The following is a 12609-nucleotide window of genomic DNA, read 5'->3' as shown; positions in this document are numbered from 1 at the left end:
CAATGACATGGGACAAGTACTGGAAAATGGGATTAGCACAACTTTAGTGGTAGTTATTCTCGGTGTAGACTCGATGGGCTGAAGGGCTTTTTCTGCGTTTTACAACTCTGACTCTATGACTCCATGCAGACTTACTTAACTTTGTGGCACATTATTAAAAGCCTTTTGCAGATCCAGCATTCTGGTGAAAACAATTTTAGAAGAGTAATACAAGATCATAAGATATAGGAGCAGATTTTGGCCCATCGAGTCTGCTCCATATTCGATCATGTTGATGTTTCTCAACCATCCGGCCTTTTACCCGTAACCTATCTATCTCTGTCTTAAATAGACTCAAATAACTGGCCTCCACGGCCTTCTGTAGCAATGAATCCCAAAGATTCACCACCCTCTGGCTGAAGAAATTCCTCATCTTGTAATTGCCAACTTAGAACTGATGGAAGCAGTCTGTTTTGGTGGTTGAGATGTTTTGACAATGATGCTATACATATGAATTAGGAGGAATAGGCCATTTAGCCCCTTGAGACTGCTATGCCATTAAATAAAATCCTGGCTGATCTGATTGGAAACTCAGCTTCACATTCCTGCCTACCCCTGATAACCTTCCACCCCTTATTGGTGGGGGGGTGAGAAGAATCTAGATTAAAAATAAGGATGATGATTTCAGAAGGTATCATTTTTCAGAAAAAAATATAATTGACACACAATTCAGGTCTTAATATTGTTCAAACAAATTTGAACATTTTCAACAACTATGACTGGTTGAGTTTGTATATTTAGTAACAAATGATTGGTTGTAAGCATTGAGACCATAATTTAATGAACATTTGAATCCTATCAATTTGAGAGAACACCGTTCAAATGTTTGTGAATTTGATCTGAAATGCAAGATGCAAACTGCAACTTTATATGAACTTACAAAGATGTTCTTTTGCCATTGTAGGAAAAACTTGTTTCTTGCTGACCAGAAATTTGTTGCACTGTTATGAAGCAAAAAGAAAGGATATTTCAGACTTCATGCCTTTAAGGTAAAGCCACCTCAAATAGTTTATTTTAGAAAGAAATTGCAAATAACTTATTATTGGGCTATAGTTTTAACAAAAGTGTCAGGAGGACAGCCAGAGTTTCCATACCAAGATGCATGTATTTGAATAGAAGGATGAGCAAAGAACAAAGAAAAGTACAACACAGGATCAGGCCCTTCGGCCCTCCAAGCCTGCACCGATCATGATGCCTGCCTAAACTAAAACCGCATGCACTTAGAGTCCGTATCCTTCCATTCCCATCCTATTCATGTATTCGTCGAGTTGCCCCTTAGATGCTGCCATCGTGCCTCCTCCCACCACCTCCCCAGGCAGCGCATTCCAGACATTCACCACCCTCTGTGTAAAACAAAACTTACCTCACACATCTCTTAACTTTTTCCCATGCACCTTAAACCTATGTCCCCTAGTACTTGACTTTTCTACCTGAGGAAAGAATATCTGACTAAGCACTCTGTCCATGCCACTCATAATCTTGTAAACCTCTATCAGGTCACCCCTCAACCTCCGTCATTTCAGTGAAAACAAGCCGAGTTCATCCAACCTCTCCTTATAGCTAATACCCTCCAGACCAGGCAACATCCTGGTAAACCTCTTCTGTATCCTCTCCAAAGCATCCACATCCTTCTGGTTGTGTGGCGACAATAGTTGTACACAATATTCTAAATGAGGTGTTTTAAGGTTCTGTACAGCTACAGCGTGACCTGTCAATATTTATACTCAATGCCCCGACCGATGAAGGCAAATATGCCCTGTGCTTTTTTGATTACCTTAATCACCTGTGTTGGCACTTTCAGTGATTTGTGGACATGTATGCCCAGATCTTTCTGCCTAGCAATACTCTTAAAGGTTCTACCATTTACTGTATAATTCCTACATGCATTGGACCTTCCAAAATGCATTATCTTACACTTGTCCAGATTAAACTCCATCTGCCATTTGTCCGTCCAAGTCTCTTAACCGGTCAATATCTTGCTGTATCCTTTGACAATCCTCTTTACTATCCACAACTCCACCCATCTTTTTGTCGTCTGCGAACTTACTAACCAGACCAGCTACATTTTCCTCCAAATCATTTATATATACTATGAACAACAAAGGTCCCAGAACTGATCCCTGTGGAACACCGCTAGTCACAGCCTTCCATTCAGAAAAGCACCCCTCTACTGCTACCCTCTGTCTTCTATGGCCAAGCTAATTCTGTGTCCATCTTGCCAGCCCTCCTCTGATCCCGTGTGACTTCACCTTTTGTACTAGTCTACCATGAGATACCTTGTCAAAGGCTTTACTGAATTCCAGGTAGACAACATCCACTGATTTTCCCTCATCTATCATCTTTGTCACTTCCTCGAAAAACTCAATCAAGTTAGTGAGGCACGACCTCCCTTTCACAAAACCATGCTGTCTATCACTAATAAGTCAATTTTTTTCCAAATGTGAGTACATCCTGTCCCTAAGAATCTTTTCCAATAATTTCTCTACCACTGACGTAAGGCTCACCGGCCTATCATTTCCTGGATTATCTCTGCTGCGCTTCTTAACAATGGGACAACATTGGCTATCCTCGAGTCCTCTGGAACATCACCTGTAGCCAATGAGGATACAAAGATTTCTGTCAAGGCCCCAGCAATTTCTCCCCTTGCCTCCCTCAGTATTCTGGGGTAGATCCAAACAGGCCCTGGGGACTTATCTGCTTTAATGTTTTTTAAGATGCCCGATACACCTTTTTGATATCGACATGACCCAGAAAATCTTCTCACCCTACCCTAGGCTCCTCATCCATCAAGTCTCTCTGGTGAATACTGAGGCAAAGTATTCATTTAGTATCTCGCCCATTTCCTCTGGTTCCATGCATAGATTCCCTCCACTATCCTTGAATGGACCAACCTTTTCCCTGGCTATCCTCTTGCTCTTTACATATGTATAAAATGCCTTAGGATTTTCCTTAATCCTGTTTGCCAAGGACTTTTCATGACCCCCTTTAGCCCTCCTAACTACTTTCTTAAGTTCCTTCCTACCTTCTTTATATTCTTCAAGGGCTTCATCGGTCCTAAGTCTTTCAGACCTTATGAATGCTTCCTTTTTCTTGTTGATAAGGTTCATAATATCCCACGTTATCCAGGGTTCCCGATACTTGCCACACTTATCCTTCATCCTCACAGGTACATGCCAATCCTGAATTCCAATCAACTGACATTTGAAAGACTCCCACATGTCGGATGTTGATTTACTCTCAAACAACCTCCTCCAATCTACACTCACCAGATCCTGCCTAATGTCGTTGTAGTTAGTCTTCCCCCAATTTAACACTTTGGCTGAGGACCACTCTTGTCCTTATCCACAGTCACCTTAAAACTTATGGAATTATGATCACTGTTCCTGAAATGCTCTCCTGCTGAAACTTCAATCACCTGGCCGGTCTCATTCCCCAATACCAGGTCTAATATGGCTCCTTCTCGAGTTTGGCTATTTACATACCGTTTCAAGGAACTCTCCTGGACACTCCTTACAAATTCTGCCCAATCCAAGCCTCTCGCAGTAAGTGAGTCCCAGTCAAACTGGGGAAAGTTAAAATCACCCACAACAACATCTTTCCAAAATCTGTCTGCATATTTGCTCCTCTATCTCCCGCTGGCTGTTGGGAGGCCTGTAATAAACCCCCAACATTGTGACTGCACCCTTCCTGTTCCTGAGTTCTACCCATATTGCCTTGCTGTATGAGCCCTCCAAGGTGTCCTCCCTCAGTACAGCTATGATATTGTCTTTAACCAGTAATGCAACTTAACTAGCAATGCTTTTAATGTTTTAAAACAAATGAATAATTAAATACTATCACCAGAGCCATGAATGCTGAAAGAACTGAATCAATATTTTATCAAATTATGGCTTGTATGTTGATTAATCAAGTGAATTTGATGCTTGTTCGTGCTAAAATTGGTTCTATGAAAATTACTTTACAAATTGTCAGCTTAAAGTCTTCTATTTTGTGGTTTGTAATTAGAGAATATCTTAAATTACACTTGTTGCTTCACATCAGCTCATACTCTATATCCTGTGGAAACAGGGCAGGACCTTAGCGTGAAAAAGAATGAGCTCACACCATCTGCAGAGCCTTCTCCAAGGGAACAGGCCAAGTGTTCAACCAAGGAAGGCTCCTGCTGTGATAACACTAGTTCAAATAAAAAGTCCTCTATTACCAGAGCCATTAAACAGGGTGTTTATAGGGATCACAACTATTACGCTTTATGATTACTGTTCCAAAATTCATTACAAAGAAATACTGAAATAGAAATGAATTACATCAGCAGATGGGGAGTATCATGCATTCTTGTGCCAACAACTTCTTAAAACCCAGATGTATTTTGGGGAGGAAATGGTCACGTAAAAAATTAAAGTTAGAAATGAGAAGCCATTTGGAGCCAAATGCAGAAAATAAAATCTGGGTTGTAAGACAATTAATGTTTTAATGCCAAACATTTCCATCTTAAAATTCTAGTTAAGAGACACCTGGAAACTATCCTGCAAATCTGCTGCTGGAAGTATGTCGGAATAGGAATTCCACATGCCCTATGGCCCCAATCTTAATGAAAAGGCATGAATCTCACGAGCAATTAGGTAGTTGGGCCAGGCAACAAATGTCGATACAGACAGAATAGGGGTAGCATCTATTGGCATAGTCTGCATCAGAAATTAAAGCTCGACTTCTCTTCAAGCAGAACCAAAATGTAGCAATTTGAAACCATGGATCAAAAACTTACGAAGAAGAAGGATGTATGTTTGTTGAAGCCTCACTTTTGGTCTCCTTACCTAAAGGAGAATATACTTGTCTTGAAGGGGTTCAACAAAAATTCATTTGATTAATTCCTAAGATGAGAGAGTGGTCTGTGAGGAAAGATTGAGCAGAATGGGCCTACATTCTCTGGAGTTTAGAAAAAAGTAAAAAATAGAAAGCTCTTAAAACTTCTCATTTTACTGAGGATTAAATAAACTGGCAGCGAGCAGGATGCTGCAGAGAAAGAGAAGGGAGAAATGTCAGAACTTTCAACATCTGGTGTTGACAACTAAATTAGCCCTATCTCTTGTCCTCACCCAGCCAGGTCAGTTAACTGAGGATTACATAAATTGCCCTCAATGTTGGGGTATCCCACCCTCTGGCGGACACATTTCCAAAGATTCAGAATTCTCTGAGTGAAGAAAGTTCTCATCGCAGTCCTAAATCTTTCAGCCTTTTTCGTGAGGTGGTACCCACACATTTTCCCAAGCCAGGGAAAACAATCTATCATTGTTTCACCTGTCAAACCCCTTCAAAATATTGTATATTTCAGTGAGATCACTTCTCATCCCTAGAAATAGTGGATGCATTGGTGATCATTTTTCAGCATTCTATAGGCTCTGGAAGAGTTCCGGTGGATTGAGGGATAGCTAATGTAACCTCACTTTTTAAAAAAGGAGGGAGAGAGAAAAGAGGGAATTATGGACCAATTAGCCTGACAGTAGTGGGGAAAATGCTGGAGTCCATTATTAAGGATGTAAAGTGGTGACAGGATTGGTCCAAGTCAGCATGGATTCACTAAAGGGCTTGACAAATCTTTTGTAATTTTTTTGAGGATGTGACAAGGGTGAACCAGTGGATGTTGTGTAGTTGGACTTTCAAAAGGGTTTTGACAAGGTCCCACACTAGAGTTTAGTGAGAAAAGTAAAGCACAGGAACCGGCCCTTCGGCCCTCCAAGCCTGTGCTGATCATGATGCCTGAACTAAACTAAAAAAAAAATCTCTTATTCGGTCCGTATCCCTCTATTTCATCCCTATTCATGTACCCATCAGATGCCTCTTAAATGTTGCTAATGTGCTTGCTTCCACCACCTCCTCTGGCAGCGCGTTCCAGGCACCCACCACTCTCTGCGTGACAAACTTCCCCCGCACATCTCCCTTAAACTTGTCTCCTGTCGCTTTGAACCTGTGACCCCTTGTAATTGACACTTCCATCCTGGAAAAGGCCTCTATCCACTCTGTCTATGCCTATCATAATTTTGTAGACCTCTAACAGGTCTCCCCTCAGCCTCTGCCTTTCTAGTGAAAACAATCCTAATTATTCAGCCTCTCCTCATAGCAAACACCCTCGAGACCAGGCAACATCCTGGTGAACCTTCTTTGCACTCTCTCCAAAGGTTCCATGTCCTTCCAGAACTGCATGCAATACTCCAAATGCAGCTTAACCAAGGTGTTATTTATCTGCAACATGATTTCCCAAATCTTGTACTCAATGCCCCAGCTGAGGAAGGAAAAATTAAAGCTAATGGTACTGGGGTAATGTATTGACGTGGATAGAGAAATCGTTGGCAGACAGGAAGCAGAGAGTGGGAATAAACATGTCCTTTTCAGAGTGGCAGGCAGTGACTAGTGGGGTACCGCAGGGTTCAGTGCTGGGACCCCAGCTTTTCACAATATACATTAATGATCCGGGACAAAGGAATTGAATGCAATATCTTCAGATTGCAGACTAAGCTGGGTGACAGTGTGTACTGTGAGGAGGATGCTAAAAGGCTGCAGGGTGACTTGGACAGACTAACTGAGTCGGCAAATATTTGGCAAATGCAATATAATGTGGATAAATGTGAAGTTATCCACTTTGGTGGCAAAAGCAGGAAGGAAGATTATTAGCTGAAAGTTGGCAGTTTAAGAAAAGGGGAAATGCACCTTGACCTGGGTGTCATGGTGGAACAGTTGCTGAAGGTTGGCATGCAGGTATAGCAGGTGGTGAGGAAAGCTAATGGCATGCTAGCCTTCATAGCAAGAGGATTTGAGTATAGGAGTAAGGATGTGTTGCTGCAGTTATACAGGTCCTTTATTGGGGAAGTCCAGAACCAGGGGTCACATTCTAAGAATAAGGGGTAAGCCAGAGAGTTGTGAACCTGTGGAATTCTCTATCACAGAAAGCTTTGGCAAAGGGCTCTCTGGACTTGAAACGTCAGCTTTCTTCTCTCCTTACAGATGCTGCCAGACTTGCTGAGATTTTTCAGCCTTTTCTTTTTGAGTATTGTGTGCAGTTTTGGTCTCCTAATCTGAGGAAGGACATTCTTCTATTGAGGGAGTCCAGCGAAGGTTCACTAGACTGATTCCTGGAATGGCAGGACTGACATGAAGAGAGACTGGATCGACTGGGCTTGTACTAATTGGAATTTACAAGGATTAGAGGGGCTCTCATAGAAACAAAAAATCTGGATGGGACTGGACAGGCTAGATGCGGGAAGACTGTTCCTGATGTTGTGGAAGTCCAGAATTAGGGGTCACAGTCTAAGAATGAGGGGTAAACCATTCAGGACTGAGATGAGGAAGAACTTCTTTACTCAGAGAATTGTGAACCTGTGGAATTCTCTACTACAGAAAGCTGTTGGGGCCAGTTCATTAGTTACGTTCAGCAGGAAGCTGGACATGGCCCTTGTGGCTAAAGGGACCAAGGCGTATGGAGAGAAAGCAGGAGTGGGATACTGAAAGTGCATGATCAACCATGATCATATTGAATGGTGGTGCAGGCTCGAAGAGCCAAATGGCCTCTTCCTGCACCTATTTTCTATGTTTCTCATTCTTCTAAACTCAAAAGAGTATAGGCCCAACTTATTGAGCCCCTCATCCTAGGACAACACTCTCATCCCAGGAACCAATGCCATGAATCATTGCTATACCGCCTCCAAGGCACGTACTTTCCACCTTAGATATGAAGACCAAGACTGTGCACAGTTCTCCAGGGGTGGTTTCCCTAATGGCCTATTCAATTGTAACAGGACTACTTTGTTCTTGTGATTCAATCCCCTTGCAATGAAGGCCAACATGCCATTTGTCTTGCGATTGATGCCAGACTAACTGGCTTGTGGCTCACTATTTTCTCTTGCTCTTGAATTTTCGGGTGCAACTTAAATGGGGCATAAAACCAGTGGATTCTCCTCAAATTCTGACCCACCTCATTATATCTGCCAAGTTTATAGCCTCACAATACATTGATATTTCAGGTCACAGTTCAGACTAATAGTGCTCAAATGTTGTAGTAAGAGCTCGAGCACTGATTCTTTTACAAAAGCTGTAAGCATAAGACATAAAAGTCCCTCATGCCTGAACTGCCATTTAATAAGATCATGGCTAATGCTCAACAACACCTCAATTTTCTAGCCCAATTCCCATAGCCCTTGATTTCCTTAGAGTCCAAAACCCAACAACCTTTAACATACTTAATAACTGAGTATCAATAGCCCTCTGGGGTAGGGAATTCAAAATGTTCACAACAAAATTAGCTTGCTCTATCGTGAACCCTATAACTTGTACTCTTCAGCTCAGGGTGACATACACCTACATCTAAAATTTCCAAGAAGTTGTTAAAATTATGTTACTTTTAACCTATTAACCCATAATTTAATTTTTTTTGGGGGGAGCTGATTTCATTCCAGTTTTACAATAGGAATAGCAATTACACCAGTATGAGGGTGTCCCGTAACCAACTATTGTGACCACAACACTATGATATTGCTATCAATAGGAAGCTGAAATCTATTCACAGTTTTCAGTGCCTTCACATCCTGTGATGAGGATTACCTGCTAATTGCAAGTTTAAAATTCATAAATATGCTTCTTTATCATGGGACCCTTTATTCAGACTGCCCTATGTATAATTTTGTAAAAATATTTTGACGTGAATTTAAGCAAAGTTTGTCTATCTCAGATATGAAAGAAAGAAAAACTTGCATTATTATATATTGCCTTCCTCAAAACAACGTGAGGTTAGGGTTAGTATTTTAGAAGTATTTTAGAACCAATGAGAGCACATGTCAATGGCATGTAGGGTACAACATTTGGCTATCCAAGAAGATGCCTCAGAGATTCATCCAGCATCACTCCACCACTGCACCTCCCCCCCACTCCCATCCCCACTTCCCCCAACTGCCCTATTTCTCTATCCCCACGGCCAGCTGCTATCTCAGCCCCTTGACCCTTGAGTACCACAGGTGCAGCCAACTCTGAAAAGTGTGAGATGATACACACTTTGGAAGGAGTAATTTGACAAGGAAGTATTCAATGAATGGTAGGACAATAGAACATAGAACATAGAAAAGCTACAGCACAAACAGACCCTTCGGCCCACAAGTTGCGCCGAACATGTCCCTACTGACTAGGCTTACCTATAACCCTCTATCGTACTAACTTCCATGAACTTATCCAAAAGTCTCTTAAAAGACCCTATCGAATCCGCCTCCACCACCACTACCGGCAGCCGATTCCACGCACCCACCACCCTCTGAGTGAAAAACTTACCCCTAACATCTCCTCTGTACCTACTCCCCAGCACCCTAAACCCTGTGACTTTTTGTGGACAATAGTAAGTTCTGTGGAACAAAGGGACCTTGGCTTGTTTGTCCACAGATCTCTGAAGGCGGAAGGGCATGTTAGTAGGATGGTGTAAAAGGCATATGGGACACTTCGTCTTTATCAGTCGAAGTGTAGATTACAAAAGCAGGAAAGTCATGTTGGAGTTGTATAGAACTTTGGTGAGGCCACAGCGAGAGTACTGTGTGTAGTTCCGGTCGCTATATTGTAGGAAGGGTGTGATTGCACTGAAGGGGCTACAGAGGAGATTCACCAGGATGCTGCCTGGGATGGAAAATTTAAGTTATGAAGACAGATTGGATAGGCTTGGGTTGTTTTCATTGGAACAGAAAAGGCTGAAGGGCGGTCTGATTGAGGTGTACGAGATTATGAGGGATATGGACAGAGTGGATAAGGAGCAGCTGTTCCCCTTAGTTGAAAGGTCAGTCATGAGGGGACATAGGTTCAAGGTGAGGTGCAGGAGGTTTAGGGGGGGATGTGAGGAAAAACTGTTTTACCCAGGTGGTGATGACAGTCTGGAATGCGCTGCCTGGGAGGGTGGTAGAGTAGGTTGCCCCTCATCCTTTAAAATGTATCTGGATGTATACTTGGCACATTATAACATTCAGGGCTATGGGCCAAGTGCTGGCAGATGGAATTAGATGGGAGTTCAAGTGTTTCTAATGTGATGATGTGGACCCAATGGGCCAGAAGGCCTCTTCTGCGGTGTATGATTCAATGAACTAATACTGGCCCTCATGTTGCACCTAAACAAAGAATGCAAGAAATAATGGATTTATTCCATGCTGACTACTGCAGTCATATGATTTAAGATTTGCACTGTCATTTAAGACCAAAAGATTTTTATGTATCGTGATGTTCTTTGATGGACTGTGTTGAAGGATATGTCATTCAATTCAATTTGTTATTATTCTACAATAAAAGCTGGTCTACATTGCACATCAGGAAGAGATATTAAAATAGCATTAGTTTGATTGCAGGTTTTTTTAATACAGCCACCACATGTCATGATATTGAATTTAGGATATTAAGCATTCTTACACATACCAGTTAGGTCATCAACACGTTTGGATGAAATGAGTTCTATAATCATGAACATGACACTGGAAAATTGCTATACACAAGCTCAATCAATCTTGTCCAGAATTATTCTGCATCTTTATCATTTGGCCTTCGTGGATTTTTCTGATAAGATTTATTTGCTCACTACAGCTGGAAGATACTAATCTACCCCGCTCCCCACTCCTCCTCACCGCCCCCCCCCCCCCACCCCGCCCCCCCATTGCTTCAGTTTAGCAGTTCTACATTTGACCTCCCGTCTGAAAAGTACATTCTTGTAATGCCATTTACAAGAATACCCTGCGTGGTACTAGATGATTCTGGTCACAAGCCAAAAGGTCGTTGAAACTAACAATATTTTGGATTCTGCAGATAGCACGGTACAAATTGCAAAACAGGTCAGTATCCTGATTTCTGACATTAGCAGTTTTTTTTTTAAATGGCAATTAAAAAAGTTCTTTAAAGATATTTCAAGCATTTTCTTTCCAAAATTAGAACAGCCTTAAATAAAACTTGATGATAATAGAAGATTGCCCATTGTAGAAACTTAATGGACATGACAACATTTCCTATATTTTTGATAAAGAGTCTGACCTTGAATGTCCCTGGATGTTGTCTGATTATTGTGTAATCTCAGCAGGAAATTACTGCTCCCCTGGAGCTAGGGCATAAATGGCCATTTTCAACCAATCTCCTACTTGTTGGGAATTGGATAGCTTTACCATAGAGTCAGCAGAAGCACGATGCGCTGAATGGCCTCCTTCTGTGCTATACCAGTCTAGGATCCTATGAGGCAGGACTATCCAGAGATAAGTTGGTGTGATAAAATGATTATAATAGTAGGATCAACAAAAAACTTATCAATCATTAAGCGTTTGTTAAAATAATGAGACTTTAGCAATTCTTAACCTGTGAAACTGTTAAAATGGGAGATTTAAGCTTCACAGTGTCAATTCTTTCTCAGCTTATCTTAGAACTCCTCCTCACCACAAACCCTTCTCCCTCAAAACCTTTCAAAATCAATGTTTTCAGCTAGGTTTTGACAGTCTTTAACAATCCTGTAAGAGAGAAACAGTGACTGCCTTTGGCAGGTAGAATGCCTTACATGCATGTTCAGAAAAAAGACATGTATTTTGTCCCAAACATGCGGACTCTGCGTTGATACATGGGGGACCCATGGAAGAAGTTGCACGACTTTAAAAGCAACCACTAGGAAATGCACAAATATTATTGACAGGTAGCAACACAGCACTGACCTGAAGAGAAAGCAGAGGGAATGTGACGGCAATTATAGAAATTAGCTGGTTGTTATGGTATTGCTCGTGAATGGCTTGGAATACCATTGCAATGATTACCTGCTAAGGTAAGCTGGTCTGTCTGTTTAATTTGATTTATTATTTATTTATTTTATTTATTATTGTCACATGTATTAACATACAGTGAAAAGTATTATTTCTTGCGCGCTATACAGACAAAGCATACCGTTCATAGAGAAGGAAACAAGAGAGTACAGAATGTAGTGTTACAGTCATAGCTAGGGTGTAGAGGAAGATCAACTTAATGTAAGGTAGGTCCATTCAAAAGTCTGACAGCAGCAGGGAAGAAGCTGTTCTTGAGTCGGTTGGTACGTGACCTCAGACTTTTGTACCTTTTTCCCGAAGGAAGAAGGTGGAAGAGGGAATGTCCAGGTGCGTGGGGTCCTTAATTATGCTGACTGCTTTGCCGAGGCAAGCGGGAAGTGTAGACAGAGTGAATGGATGGGAGGCTGGTTTGCGTGGTGGATTGGGCTACATTCACAACCTTTTGTAGTTCCTTGCAGTCTTGGGCAGAGCAGGAGCCATACCAAGCTGTGATACAACCAGAAAGAATGCTTTCTATGGTGCATCTGTAAAAGTTGGTGAGAGTCGTAGCTGACATGCCAAATTTCCTTAGTCTTCTGAGAAAGCAGAGGCACTTGCTCAAGTGCTTCCTGAGAGTAAGTAGTCCAAATAGACCATTTCTGGCAGCTTGTAAACTCCTATGGCCAATTATTATGGTCTTCGGTTTCTCATGCAGTTCACAGGTTAGAGCACAGTGTTCATTCCTCACAATGCCATGCCAATTTGGGCAAATCAAAAGGCTCATGTTTCACTG

Source organism: Mustelus asterias, chromosome 7, assembly GCF_964213995.1.
Source record: "Mustelus asterias chromosome 7, sMusAst1.hap1.1, whole genome shotgun sequence".
NCBI lineage: Eukaryota > Metazoa > Chordata > Chondrichthyes > Carcharhiniformes > Triakidae > Mustelus > Mustelus asterias.
The sequence above is the reverse complement of the archived record's forward strand: the minus strand, read 5'-3'. Positions refer to the sequence as shown.